Below are 21602 nucleotides of genomic sequence, written 5' to 3'. Positions count from 1 at the left end.
ATTCTTTTTTCCTGGAGGAAAATTGTTTTTAGCAAATTAATTGCACTGGATGAATAGCAGGTTGAGCATGGAATGTCCACCCCGATAAGAACACCACACACTAAATTTCACTGGATGTGTTATAAACCCCCAATAAAACCCTTTTCATTCTGTTACAATTGTGGGTAGGTTTACTCTTTCATTTCCCTTCATTATCTGGATTCTGCTGTATAGTGAATTCTAGACAACTCACCCCCACCCCCAAAGAATAGTGGCTATTTATTATATGGCTTTTGAAATTGTTGCTTTATTTTAGCATCTTGAAATGCCAGTGACACAAAGTTTAAAAAAGTAGCCCTATAGCCTATTGAGTCTGTGTTTTGGTAGGCTTAGAATACATGAAAAGTAATGATAGAGTTCTTGAGATTTAAATGTCGTCCTTGCAAGACCTGTTATGGAATGGTAAAAGGATAGAAAACTAATTGCTTCTAGACAGTTGCAACTGGGTTGCCAATTTTTAGGCACGTGGGCACATTTTGGATTTTTGAGCCAGTACCATAGGCAGTTTTCCATCCCTATTCACTATTTTTCTCTCCCCAGGGACAGCCCCTCTCAGAGTTGGTAAATGTTGGGTCCAGTAGAATTAAACTAAGCAGGGGATAAGCACACAGAGATGGAAAGAGAAGTGGGAAAGGTCATCTCTTCCAACTTCCTCCTTCAACTCTATATCCTTTTCAAAGGAGGAAAAAGCTAAATGCCCTCACCACATCATGGCTGGGGGCAAGGGAGTGAGTAATAGGGTGTGTTGTGCTCTCAGAGGTGTGTTGGTGCCAGGGGGCAGTTCCAAGGACGTTAATGTACCCATGGTATTGCATTGCCAACCCCTGTCTTAAAGATGACCTTCCGAATCACAATACATGTTTAAATTGTCACGTTTTCTGCTTCATGTGTAGCTAAAAAAACAAAGCAAAAACCAAGAAGGCTTTAGACATATTTGTATCCCCTTTCAAGCTTAACTGGAATTGTGCCTGAATGTTCATCTACTGACAATATAATATTCAATTCTGTAATATTTGCCTATTGACCGTACGTCATATGCAACAGGCCTTGTGAAAGCTTAATGAATTTTCTCTGAGGAAAGTAAAGAAGAAAAGGATTATGCCTTGATGTCTAGTTAGACTAATTATCCGAAACCCATATTTACAGGAAATGTCAGGTTAAAAGCTACATGGAGAGTTGCTCCCATTTCATGTCAAATGAAGATATGAGGCGTGATGAGCAGCTAAAATAGTCCAACCACATCATTTTTAGTTAGACTGGGTTATTTTTCTGACATTTTGCTCTCTTGCTTACATTCATTCCTTTGATGTGAGAGCACTGAGATGTGCGATTTGGAGTATTATTGATAATTTATACTGCATGCAAATTATTGCTGTGAATGGAAGGGGAAATGGGAATTGAAAATTTGCTCTGTTCATGACACTGCAATGTCAGGCAACTGCATGAAAAATGGATGCATGGTACATGGCAGTTTTTTCTTATTTTTTATTTAAATCAACCAGCACTGGCCACTGCTTAAGAACTGGTTCTCAAATTCTCAATATTTATTGGTTGGGCTTGAGTACATTTTTACCTTATTGCACTGCAGTCCAATGCACACTTACCTGGAAGTAAGCCCCATTGAACATAGTGGAACTTATTGCTGAGTAAACATGCATAGGATTGTGTTGTTATTATACTATTATCCTTGGTTGAAAACTTTCTGCTGCAATTCTTTAACGGATATAAAAAATATATAATTTTTTCTTTCCCTTTCTCTTATCACTTGGTTAATCCATATCTCATAACTCTCCGCCCAGTGTTTTAGCTGTCTCTGCTGAAAAGCACGGTCTGAGCTGATACTTGGTGATGTGGAAGTTGTATCTGTGGTGACTCATTATCTGGTGGGTCATTCTCACACACACACGGGCTATTTCTTCATCGTGCACTCAATCAATATACATGTGTGAAATGACAGTTAGAAAGATTTATGAACGAAGGCAAAGCCATGATCAAATTTTCTGCAATCCCAGATTATACCTTGCAGCATATTCAACATTCGTGTTTACTATATTAGTGTAGCAGTTTAAAATAATGAATTGCTAGGGGTATGCATTTGTTTCAAAAACAAATGAAACATGAAACAAGGGCACATTCATTCATTTGTAATCAATGTGAAATGAATAAAAATCCTTTTGTTTAATTTCTCCCATTTGTTTATTAAGGGGTGGATTTCTGAAACTGACAAAGGGGCACAACATTGCTTTGCATTGCATTTGGGAACTTTTGGGAACTTTTGCTTTGCATCTTGGGAACTTTTTTTAGCGAGGGAGATTCTTGCAGTGTTCTGAAAATGTGAAGGCATGAATACTGCTCTGCCTGAAGCACTAAACACTGGGATGCTTAGAGAATGGGAAACCTATTTTAATTGTGTATTACACAGGAGCCTTTCCCCAATATATCTGAAACTTGGCATGTCGGAGGGCTTAGGGGCATAGTGCAATATTGGCACAAGTCATGTCATCAGAATACAGGCTGGGTCTTCATTGCAATAAATGTAGAAACTAAATGAATGGGATTTTTTAAAAAATAATAATAATGAGACCAACAAAAAAAATGAAACATATGAGGCAATAATAGACCAGAAAACAAAACAAATGGGGCTGCCAGAAAGTAATTGAAAAATGGCATGAAAAATTTCCAAGCACCCCTTTTGCTATGAATGATGCGGCTGTACTGCCAGCATAGCATTGTGCTACGTGCTTGCATTGTATTGCATCGGTATAGTTTGTTTGCAGGCCCCAATTCATACAACAGTGCAGTGTGCTTTAGGATTAGGCTGCCAGTGATACTTGCTTCTCTGGGTAAACTGGGAGATAACTCCCTCCCCAGCTGTACTCACCCCTTCCTCTCAGCCCTACTGTGTACCCCCCCCCCCAGCCCAAGTGTTTTTGCCTGGGTGGAATGTATCATTCGACTGTGACAATGCCTCTAGCTGTTCCTGGATGAAGAGATGCATAGGCAGGTGTCTAAACATCTTGGCTTTTGTATGGCCTATTGCAAAAAGGTATGCGGCAGAGTTACTGCCTGCCCCCTGTCCCCTGCCCCAATTTGCCTCTGGCCCTAACCTTCCCTGACATACGGCCCTTTGAAAGTTCCCTGCAATGGAGTGCAGCTCTCAGTCTGAAAAAGGTTCCTCAATGCTGTCCTGTACCTTTAATGTGCAGGCATGACTTAACAAACTGGCCATGTGGTGTCTTGTGAACCAGCGTGGAGCTTTTACAATACCCAAGCAGGAAGGCTAGAATTTTAGAAGGCTGCAGCTGGGGGGGGGCATTATCAGGACATATAACTGAAAAGCGGGTGCTTTTCGCAGGAGGAGAAAGTGTTTGCAAAAAGTGCTGTCTTGTTTCAAAAGCAGCTCTACTTTGCACCCTTTCTGGAGCTACCTTGTCATGGTGTTCCCTCCCCTTTGTTTCCAAATTTCTTTGACAAAGCCCTATGTGGGTCTAAGGCCTATGTGTTAGGTATATTAGGTATACTGTACCTTCAGGTATACTGGCCTCGGCTCAGTATACCTGAAGGAGCGTCTCCACACGCATCGTTCAGCCTGGACACTGAGGTCCAGCTCCGAGGGCCTTCCGGCAGTTCCCTCACTACAAGAAGTGAGGTTACAGGGAACCAAGCAGTGCGGCCTTCTCGGTAGTGGCCCCCGCCCTGTGGAATGTCCTCCCATCAGATGTTAAGGAAATAAACAACTATCTGACTTTTCGAAGACATCTGAAAGAAGTTTTTAATGCTTGATCTTTTATCGTGTTTTTAGTATTCTGTTGGGAGCCCCCCAGAGTGGCTGGGGAAACCCAGCCAGATGGGCAGGGTATAAATAAATTATTATTATTATTATTATTATTATTATTATTATTATTATTATTATTATTTTCTTTAACCAAATTTATATACTGCTTGATCAGAGTAAAACTTCTGAGCTGTTTACAGGAAATATTAACATTGTCCATAAAAAAAATTAAAACAGGGATCATTAAAACGACCAGTGAAAGATATTAAAGCACGTTAACATCTATCTGTTGTGACAGGTCTCAGGGTACTGACATCTTTCCCTTCCCACACAGAAGCTAGAATGCAAACATGGGGAGTCCTTTTGCCTGAGCTGCTTGAGGTTTGATGTAAGAATTCCCGTTGTCACACCAGTTCAGCCACTTGCTGTCATAGACTTTCCTGCCAAGAGCGTGATACAGTAGAGATAACACGCTTCTGTGTAATGTACAAGGCAAAGCAGATCTCTCTCTCTCTCTCTTTCTTTGAATATGTAATGATAATTTCTTCAAATGTCTTTAAAAAAATATCATATGACATTATGAAACAGGAGGGCTCGCGTATTATTTCAGTAATCTTATGCATAAGGATTGATTGACCTTCAAAAGTTATGCTGTGTTAATTTCCTGTACGAATGCATGGTAACGGAATGAATGAAATTAAAGGAAGGATTATTAAAAATTTGATGTAAAGGGCATGTGCTGGCACGATGGAACATCCTCTCTGTAACATCAGTGTGGGAACCAAACCCCAGACTTTGATATCACTAATGCTTTTGCACCAGTGGTTGCCAAACTTTTCCGGACCACTACCCTCTTTGCTCCATAAACTCGTCTCCTGTTCCCACTCCCCTATAAAAAGCATTATTCGGAATAAACGTTTGTATGACCCACTGAGGAAGATAATAACAGGATAATGTATATTTTTTATTTAAAGGAAGCAATTTATTGAACTTTTAAATTAAAACTATTTAGTTTTATTCAACAGAATTGATGTGCTTGATTCAGTGATTCCAGCTTTTCAATGTCCGATAGTCATTTAAACCCCCAGCACCCTCCCCTGCCCCCCCTTGCCTCTTAGCACCCCCACTAGGTAACCCCCAACGTACCCACATGTCCTGCCCTCTTTGGGAATCACTGCTTTACAGTCATGTTAGCAGACATACCCTCTGTGGCAAAGGACCATAACTGGAATGAAAAGGAGAATGGAGAACATTGTATTTCTGTTGTTCTCTGCTTTATTTATTAAGTACTATGCACCATCTTTGAACCACATAGCCAAGTGCTCTTGCTATATAGTTTTAGATGCCTGCTGAAAACTAAAAAAATAAAAATAAAAATCAGCAAGCCTACTCAGACATAATATGAATTGGTTTATGTGTATTTTGGGTATCTTGATGGTCTTATCTGCACTTTATTGATAATTCATTATGTGGTGTGTATTCCCCCCCTAAAACAAACAAACAAATATAAATAAATGTTATTATCCAGAGATGGGGGCTGTTATGGAGGTCATCACCCTTTCCCAACAGATTCATGGGAAGCAGTGGAGGTCTTGAACCACTGCCTAAGACCAGTAATCAATTATGTGTTGGCAAACAAACTGAGGCTTAATCCAGACAGTGTAGAAGTTGGTTTGGTCATCAGGAGAAGTGATTATGGAGTGTGCTGATTTGGATTAGTTGCATACTCATTAAAAGGTCCCGGGAATCTTTATTTTGTGGGTGAGAGGAGGGATGTTCTTATGCAGGCATCCCCAAACTGCGGCCCTCCAGATGTTTTGGCCTACAACTCCCATGATCCCTAGCTAACAGGACCAGTGGTCAGGGATTATGGGAATTGTAGTCCAAAACAGCTGGAGGGCTGAAGTTTTGTGGGTGCCTGTTCTTACGCCTTAAAATATTTATATCCCGTCTTTTGGCCTCTCCAATGGCTCACAATATCACATCAAACAATCCATTACTGCCTGTAACACACACATACACACACACACACACACACACACACACACACACACACACACACACACGAAGAATAAATAATAATACACACACACACACGAAGAATAAATAATAATACTGTATCCAGGCAGAATCATGGAATTGTAAAGTTGGAAGGGACCCTGAGAATCGTCTAGTCCAGCCCCCTGCAATGCAAGAATATGTAGTTGTCCCCTACAAGGATAGAACTTGCAACCTTGGCATTTTCAGCACCATGCTCTAATTTCAAAATGAACTCAGAAGTTCCAGCGGTGGTGTAGGTTTCCCTACAAATCCATACAGAATCTCTGGACCAGGCTTTAGAAACTGCTGTCTCAAAGTGACCATAGCCCTAGCCTGGTGTAGCAAATACTATTTAGCAAATAATGGTGGATTTTTTTGAGGTGATGCATTTAGGGGAGTTTAGTAAGAGTGAAGTCCTATGCAAAGTAAGCCCTGTTGTGTTTGCTGGGGTGTAACCTCGGATAGGTTATGTGTAGAATTGCCACTGAAGAACTTAGGCTCATAATTAGCCGGAATAAAAACAAGTTATTTGGCATTTTACTCAGCTCTTCTGCTACATGCTGCCCCCGCCCTCAGAAACCCAGCAAGACTCTGTGTCATCACCATCCGTAAAGAACTATATATATATGGAATACACCAAGTCTTTTTTCTTTTCTTTTTAAGTCCTAGAAGACTTCTGGAAGTCATCCAGTTCTGCTAACCCTTCTGACTTACTATCTCAGAATTACCAAGTCTAGGAGCCTCCTGTCCAGGGACATAAATCATTTTAGCATGTGTGTCATCTCTGCTGTTCGCTCAGAATGAGAATAAGATTTGCTTTTTTAAAAAAAAAAAATCACATTTCCAGCATGGGAGATTCAGAAGAGGCAAGGGGATATCTTCTATGGCACCAACGACTACTGGTTAAAAAGAGTATGCTGGCATTCAGCTACTCAGAATCTGATCCAGTGAGCCAGGATTGCCTGTTTTCATGGAATTCCACCTCTGTGATCCATATAGCATCATCAACTTTTGTTATTAATTATTACAATAAACAACACACAAAAATCAGCACAATATCAGTTTGTAAGGAAAGGAGATGAGGGACGGAATACCAGAGTTGAAAGGTTCTCAAAGTGTCCAAACAACCTCTTTGAGAACCTTACATTTGTATTCTAGCCATTATCCAAGAAGCTCAAGGACATTTAAAGATTCCACCCCATCCCAATTATTGTTACAGCAATCCAGCGAAATAGGTTAGAGCAGGAGTAGAGGAACACTCTACTCTCCATTCAGACACGCAAGAGGCAAGTTCAAGGGCGCACTCCAACCAAGCAAAAATTGTGTGAGGTGTAAAGACTGGGGTGTGTGGGGGGCCTGGGGACAGTCTGGGGAAATTTCCAGGCCAAGCAGGGGAGAAGCTGGATGCGGCTCCCCCAACCCCACCCTGTGATCTTCATGGCTGAGAGGATTTGAACTGGTTCTCTCCAAAACAAAATAAAAAAAATCATTCCAGTAGCACCTTAGAGACCAACTAAGTTTGTCATAGGTATGAGCTTTCGTGTGCATGCACACTTCTTCAGATACACTGAAACAGAAGCCACCAGAAGAAGTGTGCATGTATCTGAAGAAGTTTTTATTTTGTTTTGACTGCGTCAGATCAACCCGGCTACCTACCTGTAACTGGTTCTCTCCAGTCTTCATTCAGTGCTCTACTGTCAAGGGCGCTTCCCAACCAAAGGAATGTGCATGACAGGCAGTTAAGTATTTATTAAGTCACTTCTACACCTCTGGATATCCACACACACTAATCTAACTTTTTGTTGTTGTTGTTTAGTCGTTTAGTCGTGTCCGACTCTTCATGATCCCATGGACCAGAGCACGCCAGGCACTCCTGTCTTCCACTGCCTCCCGCAGTTTGGTCAAACTCATGTTCGTAGCTTCGAGAACACTGTCCAAACATCTCGTCCTCTGTCGTCCCCTTCTCCTTGTGCCCTCCATCTTTCTCAACATCAGGGTCTTTTCCAGTGAGTCTTCTCTTCTCATGAGGTGGCCAAAGTATTGGAGCCTCAGCTTCATGATCTGTCCTTCCAGTGAGCACTCAGGGCTGATTTCCTTAAGAATGGATAGGTTTGATCTTGCAGTCCATGGGACTCTCAAGAGTCTCCTCCAGCACCATAATTCAAAAGCATCAATTCAAAAGCAGCTATCTAATCTAACTACTAGGCAGCTATTCCCAGGTCCACAATCCATGGAACAGTTGCAGTATCAGGGGACCACTCCCTCTCCACCTGTATCTTTCCCTGACAGGCTGCATGCACCTAGCCAGAGAAAGCGTCTGGGCGGAAACTTCCTCTGCTCACCCCTTTTCAATTCCATCCTGGTTCTGGGAAACAGTGTTGCAGGAGAAGTACTTGGCCCTTCACTTGCCTGACCTGCCTCTTCCTCCTCTTCTTCTGACCCACCCTGTACTCCACCCTTCAGCTCTGAAGCTTCCCCTGCCTCTGACTCTTTCCTCCTGGCTGGTACAAGTCTCCACAAGCCCCCCTCTTCCGAGTCAGACTCCAGCCCCTCTTCCCCCAGTGCACACTCTTCAGCATCCTGCCAGTCTCTGACATCTAATTACCATATTAAAAATTATTCCTGTACTATAAACATTATATTCTAAATAAGTGGTTCCCAATTGGTGGTCCGTGGACCCCAGGGGGGCCAGGTAACCCACCCAGGGAGTCTGTGGCACCATTGACATAACAAAAACTGCCATAGAGATATCAAAATATTCAAAAGTAGGGGGTCCATGGTTTGGCCTTTGGAAAAACAGGGGATCTGCAGGACTTAGCTTATTGGGAACCACGGTTCTAGATGGTTTACACAAGATAGCAATATTGATTGAGTCTTAATTGTTTGTTTTTATTTACTGCTTGTTCAGTATTTACTGTTTGAGATTCAGCCCCAATATGCCTCTTGCGGTCATCCAGGGATGAGGACGTTCAAGAACCTCAAGAACCCTCCCTGGGCCATTCACCCCTCACTGATTATGTTCTGTGTCCTCCTTGAGTGGTCTCTGGAGCAAACAGGACATGACTACAGTGGCCTTAAAGAATGTGCACATCAGGACTATATGGGGAGGGAGACTTTCACTCTTCTTCTTCTTCTTCATTGGACTTCAGCAAATAACCTCGTTCCAGTAGGTGCCTACCTGTTTGACATTACTGTAAAAATAAACACGGGTGCAGGCACATGAGAACTCTGGTTGTCTGAGTCCACTCAAATATGCTTTCAGCCTTCCCACTGAATGTAATTCAGCCAAAGATAAAGCAAGGAAGGTCTTCATGTCCAACCAAGCCGTCTCTTTCTTCATGAAGTGTGGCATATAAAATCCTTGCACCTATCTATGTCAAACTAATTACCCACCATGAGACACAAAAGAAAAGCACTGAACATTCGTACCTAGCTATAATTCTCCTGAGACCGAAAAAACTGGAAAACAGGCCAGAGAGAGATCGAGAGAGAGAGATCTAAAAATATATTTCCTAATACTCTTACCAGCTAAAGGAGATAGTAAGGAGCTCCTTCCGTTTCCTGAGTAGTAGTAGTAATAATAATAATAATAACAACAACAACAACAACAACAACAACAACAACAACAACAACAGCAATAGAACATCCTGTTGTGTATGCATAGGTTAGAATGTCATGGGGAAAGTACATAGAAAACCATATGGGGCACATTGGTCACTAGAGTTCTGAAGCCAATGTTCTGACTGGTAAATTTATGGAGGTTAAGGCTTTCGTTGGCTACTAACCATGGTGGTTTTATTCCATCTCCACTGTCAGATGTGGTGTGCTGGAGATCACAAGTGGGCAGAGTTCTGCTGGATTCAGGCCCTGCTTGTAGGGTTCCCCATTGGCGTTTGGTTGGCCACTTTGAGAACAGGATGCTGAACTAGATGGGCCTTTTGTTTGATGCAACATGGCTCTTTCTCATATAAACTCCAGCACTCGGCAGCTAACGTTTCCCACAGCAAATAAGGGGAAATGAGGCTGAGGTCTCCCAAGTTACAAGAAAGGAGATTCTGATTAACCATCAGAAAGAACTTTCTGGTGGAAAAAGCTGTTTGGCAGAGGAACAAATTCCCTTGGGAGGTGGTGGACTTTCCTTCCTTGGAGGTTTTTCAGCAGAGGCTGGATGGCCATCTGTCATGGATGTTTTAGCTGAGATTCTGCATTGCAGAGGGTTGGAACGGATGGCCCTCTGGTCCCCTTCCAACTCTACAACTCTATTATTCTTCAGATGGTCAAGCTACACACTGCATTTCAAGTGCCCTCCCCCCCCCATCACCCATCAACAAGCAGCATCCTTGGAAAGAAATGCTTTGCACTAAAGAAAGGACAGAAGGGGTGCTGCATTTGCCAATTCCAAATGCTTTCCCTATGAAATTTCCATTCCCAAATGACTTTTATGTCCCTCAATGTTCTGGAGCTGTGTTCACTTCACCAACATGGGTCTGGAATCCTGGAGGTATAAAAGCAGCTGGGGTGTGTGTGGGTATTTTCAGGTGGAAATAGGTTGCCTGAAGAAGGTTCTGCTCTCCTTCTCCTATGTAATTACACTTCAGGGTGATTCAGCCAAACATAAACAGTGTTTGCCTAACAGCACATTTTTTAAAAAACTCTCTGCAATTAAGTTTGAAAGAACTTCTCTTTGGATAGTGTCAGTGTGCTATTAATAAAGGCCCTCTGCCAGTATGTTAAGATCTGCTATGGTAGGTAGGCTCCTCTCCCAGACTCTGAGCTAATTATAACTCTGATATTATTATTATTATTATTATTATTATTATTATTATTATTATTATTATCATCATTATCATCATTATCATCATTATCATCATTATCATTTCTTAATATACCATCCTATACCCAGAGGTCTCAAGGCGGTTTACAGAACAAAATCGAAATATAAAACCACAAAAACATATAATCGAAATAAAAACAACAACCCAATAACACCCCTCCCCCAAAAACCCACATTTAAAAAGGGCATAGGATGTCAATCAAATCAACCAAAGGCCTGGTTAAAAAGGAACATTTTTGCCTGACAACTAAAGGTGTGTAATGAAGGTGCCAGGTGAACTTCCCTGGAGAGAGAATTCCACAGTTGGGGAGCCACTACAGAAAAGGCCCATTCTCATGTTGCCACCCTCTGGATCAGGCATCCCCAAACTTCGGCCCTCCAGATTTTTTGAGAGTACAGTTCCCATCATCCCTGACCACTGGTCCTTTTAGCTAGGGATCATGGGAGATGTAGGCCAAAACATCTGGAGGGCTGCAGTTTGGGGATGCCTGCTCTGGACCTCTTGAGGAGGAGGCACACAAAGAAGGGCCTAAAAAGATGATTTCAGGATCCAGGTAGGTTCATGTGGAAAAAAAACGGTCCTTGAGGCATTGCGGTCCTGAGCCATTTAAGGTTTTATAGGTCAAAACAAGCAATTTGAATTGGGCCCGGAAACTAATTGGTAGCCAGTGCAATCGGACCAGGATTGGTGTAATATGCTCAAACTGTCTTGATCTGGTTAGCAACCTGGCCGCTGAATTCTGCACTAGCTGAAGTTTCTGAACTGCCTCCAGAGGCAGCCCTACATATAACACATTGTGGTAATCTAAACTTGAGGTTACCAGAGCATAGACAGCAGTAGTTAGGCTATCCCTTAAAAAATAGGGGCATGGCTGGGCCACCAGCCGAAGCTGATGGAAGGCACTTTGGGCCACTGAGGGCACCTGAGCCTCAAGCAACAGCAAAGGATCCAGGAGTACCCCAAGCTATGAACCTGCTCCTTCAGAGAAAGCGTAGCCCCATCAAGAGCAGGCGATCTTCTGCCCATATGCTCTAAGGAACCACCCACTAACAGTGCTTCAGTCTTATCTGGATTTAGTTTCAGTTTGCTGGCTCTCAGCCACTCCATTACTGAGGCAAGACACTGGTCCAGCACTTCCACTGCCTCACCTGCAGATGTAAAGGAGAAATAGAGCTGAGTGTCGTCAGCATACTGCTGCCAATGTACTCCAAACCTGACTTGAAACCCACCCAGCAGTTTCATGTAGAGGTTAAACATCATGTGCGTATCTGAAAAGGTGTGCATGCACACGAAAGCTCATACCAATGACAAACTTAGTTGGTCTCTAAGGTGCCACTGGAAGGATTTTTTAAAAAATTATGTTAAACAATGTGGGGGATAGGATTGAGCCCTGCGGAACCCCACATTGAAGGATCCATGGGCTGAAAAGCATTCCCCAAGCAATGACCATCCAAGTAGGACTGGAACCACTGCAAAGTGGTGCCACCCACCCCTAGGTGGCGTGTCAATAGCCCTAGCCATTCGGGTGTCCCAGAGGTCAGCCAGGGCTTCGACAGGGGCACCAGTCATATCAGCTGGGGGGGGGGGAACCCAGAGCCATTTGGAATCCCACCGGATCCACCAGCCTCCGAGGGTGGACCTTCCTAATAGGTCCCCCATCTCTGCAGAGGGGAAAAGGCGCTGACAGCCTAAATCTCAACAGGAAATGATCTGACCATGACAAGAGACCGATGTCAATGTGCCCCACCTTCAAATCACCTTCTTTCTGCCCAGTCGAGAAAGCAAGGTCCAGAGTGTAGCTTGCCATGTGTGTTGGGCCGGTGACGTGTTGGGACATGTTTGTCATGGCGGCCATGAAGTCCTGAGCCGCCCCAGAGCCAGCTGCCTCGGCATGGATATTGAAGTCTCCCAGAACCAGCAGTCTGGGAATCCTCAATACTGCCTCCAAGACCGGCTCTGTCAGCTCAGGCAGGGAGACTGCTGGGTAGGGAGGCAGGCGGTGAACCAGCAAATTCCCTAATCTGTCTCGATTGCCCAACACCAGGAACACACACTCTAGATTCCCTCCCAACTGGAGAGAGAGCCTGGAGACAGAGAGAGAATCTCTACATATAACAACAACTCCCCCCTCACCGACCCTCGAGTCTGGCCTGGTGCTGCACTGAGTACCCTGGTGGCCACAGCTGGATGAGACCAACTCCACCCTGTTCACCTACCCAGGTTTCAGTGATACATGCCAGAACAGCCATAATCAGTTCATGCATGAGGGAGATTTTATTCTGGGCTGACCAGAAACAGCAGCAGTCGCAGACCTGAGGGCTGGCTGAAATGACAACCACATTTCCCCAGGTTAGAGGAGAGGCTGGCACACGGCACAGTCACTAACTGCCTGTACCATGTGCCCCTTACCCGGCCTGCCCCTCCTCCCACACCATACCTCCTCCTACCCAGAACCACTGTAAGTGGGCCTCCCCCTCCTCTTCCCTGCTCCTCTCCTACCAGGCACATCCCACAAAATGCCGTTTACCTTCCCGCTGTGGCGGTACCTATTTATCTACTTGCACTTTGACGTGCTTTCAAACTGCTAGGTTGGCAGGAGCTGGGACCGAGCAACGGGAGCTCACCCCGTCGTGGGGATTCGAGCCGCCGACCTTCTGATCAGCAAGCCCTAGGCTCAGTGGTTTAACTCACAGTGCCACCCACGTCCCTTACAACTCAGTTAAAACACTAAATAAAATAAAATAAAATAAGCCCTCTCTGTCAGGCCTGGCTCTAGGCCAGGTGGATAGAGACAAGAGCAGTGCCCTCAGGCTCTCAGCAGGGTGGTCCTTACATAGTAAACATATGGTCCCTTGATATATGAGATCTGTTTTTCCTGGCTGGAATACAGCTGTTCAGGAAGTAGATGGTATACTCAGTCTTGTCTTCCCAGTTTGGGCTTGTCAGGAATTAATACACATGATTCTGCGCCACCTGAAGCTTCCATAGTAGTGCTGCAATTTCCTGCCCACAAGCCACATAGTAGATTGAAGGAATGAGGGATAGGCTTGCTCTAGTGGTGAATGGCATACCGGGCCAATATGCAGAGGTCACCTGTTTTTACTAGAAGAATTCCACAAAGGTGATGCCTTGCTTCAATGCTGGTAAACCATGCTGGGCTAAAAGAAACCATTTGCATACCTCTTCCTTTACTTCCTTTGAGCAAATAGAAATGGCACATGCCCAATTTCTCCCTCCCTTCCTCGCCTCTGCTGCCCGATTTGCAGGTCATCTTTCAGTTCTTCCTGCAGCACTTACTAAATTAACATCTGACACATTTTAATGGGGGCAGGTGATAAACACGTGTACCTGGCAGGCTTTGCTTCCTCACAGTTCATCAGCATCTTAGAATACTCCTTTCCCACTCCCATCTTCCCGCAGCAGAAGGATGCTTCATAGGAAAGGCTATTTGACTTCTTTTTAATCAGAAGATTGCAGCTGAAGCATCCTGAACATTGAGACCATGTACCTTCTAGTCTTTCATTATTTGGTGATCATTCATGGCTGAGTAAGTTTGTCTTCCATGAACACAAGTTTGAATGGTGTGTCTGTAAGTGACTGTGGGGGCCAATTCTGGGTCAATACTCCCTTCCACTGTGGGGACATAGGTAAAGGTAAAGGGACCCCTGACCATTAGGTCCAGTCGTGACCGACTCTGGGGTTGCGGCGCTCATCTCGCTCTATAGGCCGAGGGAGCCGGTGTACAGCTTCCAGGTCATGTGGCCAGCATGACAAAGCTGCTTCTGGCGAACCAGAGCAGTACACGGAAACGGCGTTTACCTTCCCGCTGTAGCGGTCCCTATTTATCTACTTGCACTTTTACGTGCTTTCGAACTGCTAGGTTGGCAGGAGCTGGGACCGAGCAACGGGAGCTCCCCCATCACAGAGATTCGAACCACCGACCTTCTGATCAGCAAGCCCTAGGCTCTGTGGTTTAACCCACAGTGCCACCTGCGTCCCATACATAGGTACATGCCAGTAATCCAAGCTTGTCTTGGCAGTTGAACACTACCCTCTATAATACTTTCCACTCTGACAAAAGATATTTAAGACAATTTTTAAGGGGGTCCTGAAGAAGAGGCTATCATTGCCTGTCAACCCTACCTTTACCTCTTCATCAAGGCACTGCCAAGCACTTCTCCCCACAGCTGTTCCTGCACAGCATGAATGCGAGAATTTGATTCCAAAAGCCTAACCTTATGGCGCCAGTTGCACATTTTTTGGTGATGAAAATGTAGTGAATGTGTTGCAGGAGCTGTTATGGCCAGAATTTTCTCCTAGGAAAGAAGTGATACCCAAGATAGTCATAACTGAAAAATCATGTGAAGATGGGTGAAGGAAACTATACTGTTAGGATAAGAAAAACATGTATCAAAGCTTTTCAAATAACCAGTGCGTATTATCAAGGAAGGAGAGTCCACAAACGTCTGAGGGAGTATGTTCCAACGTCAAACAGCTCTTACAGCCAGAAAGTCCTTCCTTTCTGGCTGTAAGGAATCTCCTTTCTTGTAACCTGAATTATTGTGACATGGCTTGTGCAGGTACGAATGCATCTGTCTGGGTTTCTGTGGCCAGTTTGCATATGTTTGTTCATAAACCCATTCTTTAAATCAGCATTTTTGTTGAGGGAAAATCCATGTAAATGTGCATTATTTTCAACACCTTTTCTTGCAGAGTTCACATCTGTGCATGCATTTTACCCTAGAATACACATCTTGTATACATTTATCATAGAATAAACATTTACATAGAATCATAGAGTTGGAAGAGACCACAAGGGCCATCCAGTCCAACCCCCTGCCAAGCAGGAAACACCATCAAAGCATTCTTGACATATGCCTGTCAAGCCTCTGCTTAAAGACCTCCAAAGAAGGAGACTCCACCACACTCCTTGGTAGCAAATTCCACTGCCGAACAGCTCTTACTGTCAGGACGTTCTTCCTAATGTTTAGGTGGAATCTTCTTTCTTGTAGTTTGAATCCATTGCTCTGTGTCCGCTTCTCTGGAGCAGCAGAAAACAACCTTTCTCCCTCCTCTATATGACATCCTTTTATATATTTGAACTTGGCTATCATATCACCCCTTAACCTTCTCTTCTCCAGGCTAAACATAACCAGCTCCCTAAGCCGTTCCTCATAAGGCATCGTGTCCAGGCCTTTGACCATTTTGGTTGCCCTCTTCTGGACACGTTCCAGCTTGTCTGTATCCTTCTTGATCTGTGGTGCCCAGAACTGGACACAGTACTCCAGGTGAGGTCTGACCAGAGCACAATACAGTGGTACTATTACTTCCCTTGATCTAGATGCTATACAGTACTCCTATTGATGCAGCCCAGAATTGCATTGGCTTTTTTAGCTGCTGCATCACACTGCTGACTCATGTCAAGTCTGTGGTCTACCAAGACTCCTAGATCCTTTTCACATGTACTGCTCTCAAGCCAGGTGTCTCCCATCCTGTATTTGTGCCTTTCATTTTTTTTGCCCAAGTGTAGTACTTTACATTTCTCCTTGGTAAAATTCATCTTGTTTTGCTTTGGCCCAGTTGTCTAATCTGTTAAGGTCATTTTGAAGTGTGATCCTGTCCTCTGTGGTATTAGCCACTCCTCCCAATTTGGTGTCATCTGCAAACTTGCTCAGGATGCCCTCAAGCCCATCATCCAAGTCATTGATAAAGATGTTGAATAAGACTGGGCCCAAGACAGAACCCTGTGGCACCCCACTAGTCACTACTCTCCAGGATGAGGAGGAGCCATTGTTGAGCACCCTTTGGGTTCGTTCAGTAAGCCAGTTACAGATCCACTGAATGGTAGCATTGTCTAGCCCACATTTTACCAGCTTCTTTACAAGAATATCATGGGGCACCTTGTCAAAGGCCTTGCTGAAATCAAGATAGGCTACATCCACAGTGTTCCCTTCATCTACCAGGCTTGTAATTCTGTCAAAAAATGAGATCAGATTAGTCTGACATGACTTATTTTTCAGAAACCCATGCTGACTTTTAGTGATCACAGCATTTCTTTCTAGGTGCTCACAGACCGATTGCTTAATGATCTGCTCTTGAATCTTTCCTGGTATTGATGTCAGGCTGACTGGGCGGTAATTGTTTGGGTCCTCTCTTTTCCCCTTTTTGAAAATAGGGACAACATTTGCCCTCCTCCAGTCTGCTGGAACTTCGCCTGTTCTCCAGGAATTTTCAAAGATTATTGCCAGTGGTTCTGAAATCACCTCTGCCAGTTCTTTTAATACTCTTGGATGTAGTTCATCTGGCCCTGGAGACTTTAATACATCTAAACTAGCCAAGTATTCTTGTACTACCTCCTTACTTGTTCGGGGCTGTGTTTCCCCTGCTGAATCATCTGCTCCATATTCTTCAGGTTGGGCATTGTTTTCTTCTTTGGAGAAGACTGAGGCAAAGAAGGCATTGAGGAGTTCTGCCCTTCCTCTGTCCCCTGTTCACATTTCACCATCTTCTCCTCTAAGTGACCCCACTGTTTCCTTGTTCTTCCTTTTGCTACGGACATACCCATAAAAGCCCTTTTTGTTGCTTTTAACCTTTCTAGCAAGTCTGAGTTCGTTCTGTGCTTTAGCTTTTCTGACTTTGTCTCTACATGTGCTGGCTATATGTTTGAATTCCTCTCTGGTGATTTCCTCCTTTTTCCATTTTTGTACATATCCCTTTTAAATCTTAACTCAGTTAAAAGTTCTTTAGATAGCCACCCTGGCTTCTTTAGGCACCTTCCATGTTTCTGTCTCATTGGTATTGCCTGAAGTTGTGCTTTTAATATCTCCCTTTTAACAAACTCCCAACCATCATGAACTCCCTTACCTTTTAGTATTTCTGTCCATGGGATCTCACCCAGCGTTTCCCTAAGTTTTCTGAAGTCGGCTTTCTTAAAGTCTAGGATTTGAGTCTTAGTATGCTTGGTTGCTCCTTTCCACTGAATAATAAACTCCAGAAGAGCATGATCACTCCCACCTAATGATCCTGCCACTTCTACCCCACTAACCAGGTCATCACTATTGGTTAGGACCAGATCTAAAATGGCTGAACCTCTTGTTGCTTCTCCCACTTTCTGGACAATGAAATTGTCTGCAAGGCCAGTGAGGAATCTGTTCGACCTTATGCTCTTGGCTGAGTTTGACATCCAACAAATATCAGGATAGTTGAAATCCCCCATTACTACTATCTCACTTCCTTTTGAATGCTTGGCCATCTGTTCCAGGAAGACATCATCTGTGTCCTCAGTTTGGCTTGGGGATCTATAGTAAACTCCCACAATGAGATAAGTGTTATTTTTCTCTCCCTTAATTTTGACCCAGATACTCTCAATTTGGCTTTGAAGTTTTAAATCCTGGATCTCTTCACAGGTATACACATCCCTGACATATAACACTCCTCCTCCTCCTTTCCTGTTTGGTCTATTTCTCTGAAATAGATTGTATCCCTCTATTTCTACATTCCAATCATGAGACTCATCCCACCAGGTTTCAGTGATGCCTATTATGCCGTATTTAGTTTGCTGTACCAAGAGCTCAAGTTCATCTTGTTTATTTCCCATGCTCGGTGCATTAGTATACAGACATTGAGGACCATTGATCATTCCCCCATGTCTCTTATTTAAGGATATTTTCCTCCCACCACTAGGTCTGTGTGCTGTTTGCTCCATTTGGTCCTTAACATTTGGATGATCATCTTCAGAACTTGATAGACTCCTACCTTCAGGACCACTGTCTCCCTCCCCCACATAAGTCAGATTAAAGCCCTCCTGATGAGGTTTTTGAGTTTCATGGCAAAAACATTCCTCCCAACCTTTGTGAGGTGCAGCTCATCACTTGTCAGAAGTCCATCCTCAAGAAACTGCAGACCGTGGTCTAAGAATCCAAACCGTTCCTGTTTGCACCATTTGCGAAGCCAGTTGATATACATCACGGTACTTATTGTGACATGAGGACTACATGGCAATGTTCAGATAAGTGGGGAAAATAAAGGACAAGTTTGTTTCTGCCCGTGCATTTGTCCAGGAACTGCAAATTGGGTCACTCCTCTTAAAAATGCAGAATGAGTAAGATCGCCAAGCAAGCCTAGTCTTGAGGTAGCTTTCATTACTATGCAAGTCAGAGTTACTCTGGAAAGCTTCAGTGTGTGTGTGTGTGTGTGTGTGTGTGTGTGTGTGTGTGTGTGTGTTCGTGTGCACATGAAACTGAGCAAATGTGATGTGGGTAAATACAAGTGCCGGTATTATCTCAGCTTTCATATCAAAGCATTTGGCATTACATTAGTAACAAAGGGCAGCAGTGATCATTATGAAAGAACATTCGTTTCCCATTCAAGTCTTGTTATGTGCCTGACACAGTTCTAAATGTTCCTCTTAGTCATATGTTACCCAAAGATCATTTGCTGTTCTCCATCTCTTTTTACTTCCTCTGCGTATATTCTCTCAACACCTAAGACTGGGTTGTAGTGGGATCCTGACCTTCCCCCTGGAGCTTTAAACTGACCAACAAACTCCTTTTCTTGCTATGTGGGATGTGTGTTCTGCTGGTATGACAAATGACATGTCCCAGGGTGTTTTGGGGTGCTTTCCCCCTCCCCATGTAAGCGTCTTGTCAGCTTCTTTTTTAACCAAGCATGAGTAATTTTCTTTTTCTGCAGATACTTCAAATTGAATTAGAACTCCAGAGGGAATATATCTTATTCTGCCATTAATTTACAGATATATAATCTCTTTAGGACTGAAGGTGTCTCCCTCACCTTTTCTTTCTCTGCTCCCCCTACCTGTTTTTAAGCTTCTGGCTAGGATAGGGAGCCCATATATTAATTTTTAGATTTCTCCCTCTCACCCCAAGATACTATGACAACAACTCTGCTCATTTTTAAAAGAGTTGATTTCTCCCCCCCTTGGCTTCTCTTTGGGGGTTTGAGCAAACCGATTTCGCAGGTTTATCAAGAACTGCGTCTTTCTGTCGGCTTCAATTATTATTTCCCCCACCATAAATATGTAACTATTGAAGCTGGCTCTTCTCTTCTCCTGGAAGCCCCAGAAGTGAAAATGCAAGAGAGAAAAGGAAATGGCAATAAAGCTTGGGTCCCTTCTGGTGTGGGTCATTGTCACCTTCCTACAATCAAAGGGGATGACTAAGGGCTGAACCAGACCATAAATGTTATTCACTCACTTATTCACTGGCAAAGGGGAGAAATCCAGTTCCGTTTGTATTTAAAGGCACTTTGCACTTTGCAATACAATACGTGAACTGGAACAGAGCCATCCTTTGAAATTCACTGAATTTTGCAGTACAGTTGTCCAGCCAAACAATGTGTGCAGAAATACACATCCAGTGGAAAAATGTGCACACAAATTTATGTATCAGTGAAAATAACATACAATATGAATTATATTTGGGGGGATGTGTATATTACGAGAAAGTCATGCTAAATTGTGTCTACATTCTCATGAAGACTTTTTAAAAACACATTGTGTATGTCTCTGTGTGTCTGTGTGCATGAAATCTTTCATGATTTGTTCCATTCACACCATGCCATTATGAACAGCCCATTCAATACATGATTGCTGTAAGATGCTGCAGGCTGTGTTGGAACCAGGAAGTTCAAATCTCGAGTCTGCCGTGAATTTAGTAGGGCTATCGTGATGACCTCCTTAAGGAGCTGTTGCAAAAGTCAATGTACCATAAGCACTTACTGTTAAGTAGGCAGAACTGAAAAAATACTCACCTTGTTTTGAAGATTTTCAGATCGTTAAAACACACATGAACACACACTTTTTTGCGCTTCCTTGTTTTGAATATATTCACACAATTCTTAGTACTGTTCTTGGAGAAAGCTCCACTTGACAAATTCCTCTTCTTGGACATCTAGTTTTCTCTGCACTAAGCTTTTAGTTTGTATGTAGTAGCACTCAGTTATATGAATCCTGAATCCGTCCCCAGAAACAGGTTTACCATGAAATCTTGCTGTTTGTAAGAACTAAAAGTTGTATCCAATACTAGTTCTGTTCTGAGTAAACCCGATGAAATTAATGGCCATGACTATCCTGGGTTCATTAATTTCCGTGGGTCTACTCTGAGGAGCTGGAGACAGTCGTGAGCTTTAAAGTTTCTTGCTCCATACTACCTATAAATCAACTATTGTCTTTTCTATCCTAAAAAAAAAAGCTCCTCTTTATCATTCTGATTTATTGATTTGTCTCCTCTCCTGTCTTTATTTATATGTGTGTCCTGAATGCCTTGTCCTTTCTCAGTGTCTGGCTTTTCTTCCTTCGAATTCCTCTTTTTATCTCCTCCGATTCAGTTGCTGGTCACATCAGTCTATTGAAACTGCTTTCTTTCATCACAACCTGATTTTTCTGTTTTATTTCTTTGGGATCTTTGTTTTTTTCTTCACACTATTGATATTTTCCCTCTTCCCACCTAAAGTTCCTCACAGTCTTTTTGTGGCTTGGTTATCTTGGTCATCGTTTGTGCTATTCTTATCATCATTTAATCACTAATAAGTTTATTGTTCTAGCTGAAATCCACGACAACTTCATGAAGTTTGCTGAACTACAAACCACAAAAAAACCAATAAGTGATAAGAATTATTACCTTTCCAATACTTTCCCTTTCAAAAATCCTGTTAATTCCCCCCTCCCTCTTTCTGTTGGCATTAAAAAGTCTTCTCTTCTGGGATCCCTTTTCAATTTATTTATTTAATCTGGCCTCACTTATTCGTTAACATGAATTTTGTTGGTTTGTGAGTCGTTTTGGATTGCCTTGGGCAAGATAAAGTGACTGACAAATTTAATAAATAAAAATAAAATAAAATATTTTCCAGTGTTATGTTGATGGCCCGTTTTCTTTCTGCCCCATATTTGTCTTCAT

General features: G+C 43.1%; 1 protein-coding gene and 1 pseudogene across 30 annotated transcripts in view; one reads left to right on the top strand and one right to left on the bottom strand.

Moving 5' to 3' along the window:
- Positions 1 to 21602, top strand: part of NRXN1 (neurexin 1) — a 961778-nt gene that overhangs the window by 123190 nt on the left and 816986 nt on the right. The gene's annotated exons all lie outside the window — the stretch shown is intronic.
- LOC148686396 (uncharacterized) lies at positions 10303 to 12953 on the bottom strand (annotated as a pseudogene).

Source organism: Zootoca vivipara, chromosome 3 (assembly GCF_965207765.1).
Source record: "Zootoca vivipara chromosome 3, rZooViv2.hap1.1, whole genome shotgun sequence".
Classification (NCBI taxonomy): Eukaryota; Metazoa; Chordata; class Lepidosauria; order Squamata; family Lacertidae; genus Zootoca; species Zootoca vivipara.
This window is presented reverse-complemented; position numbering and strand designations above follow the sequence as displayed.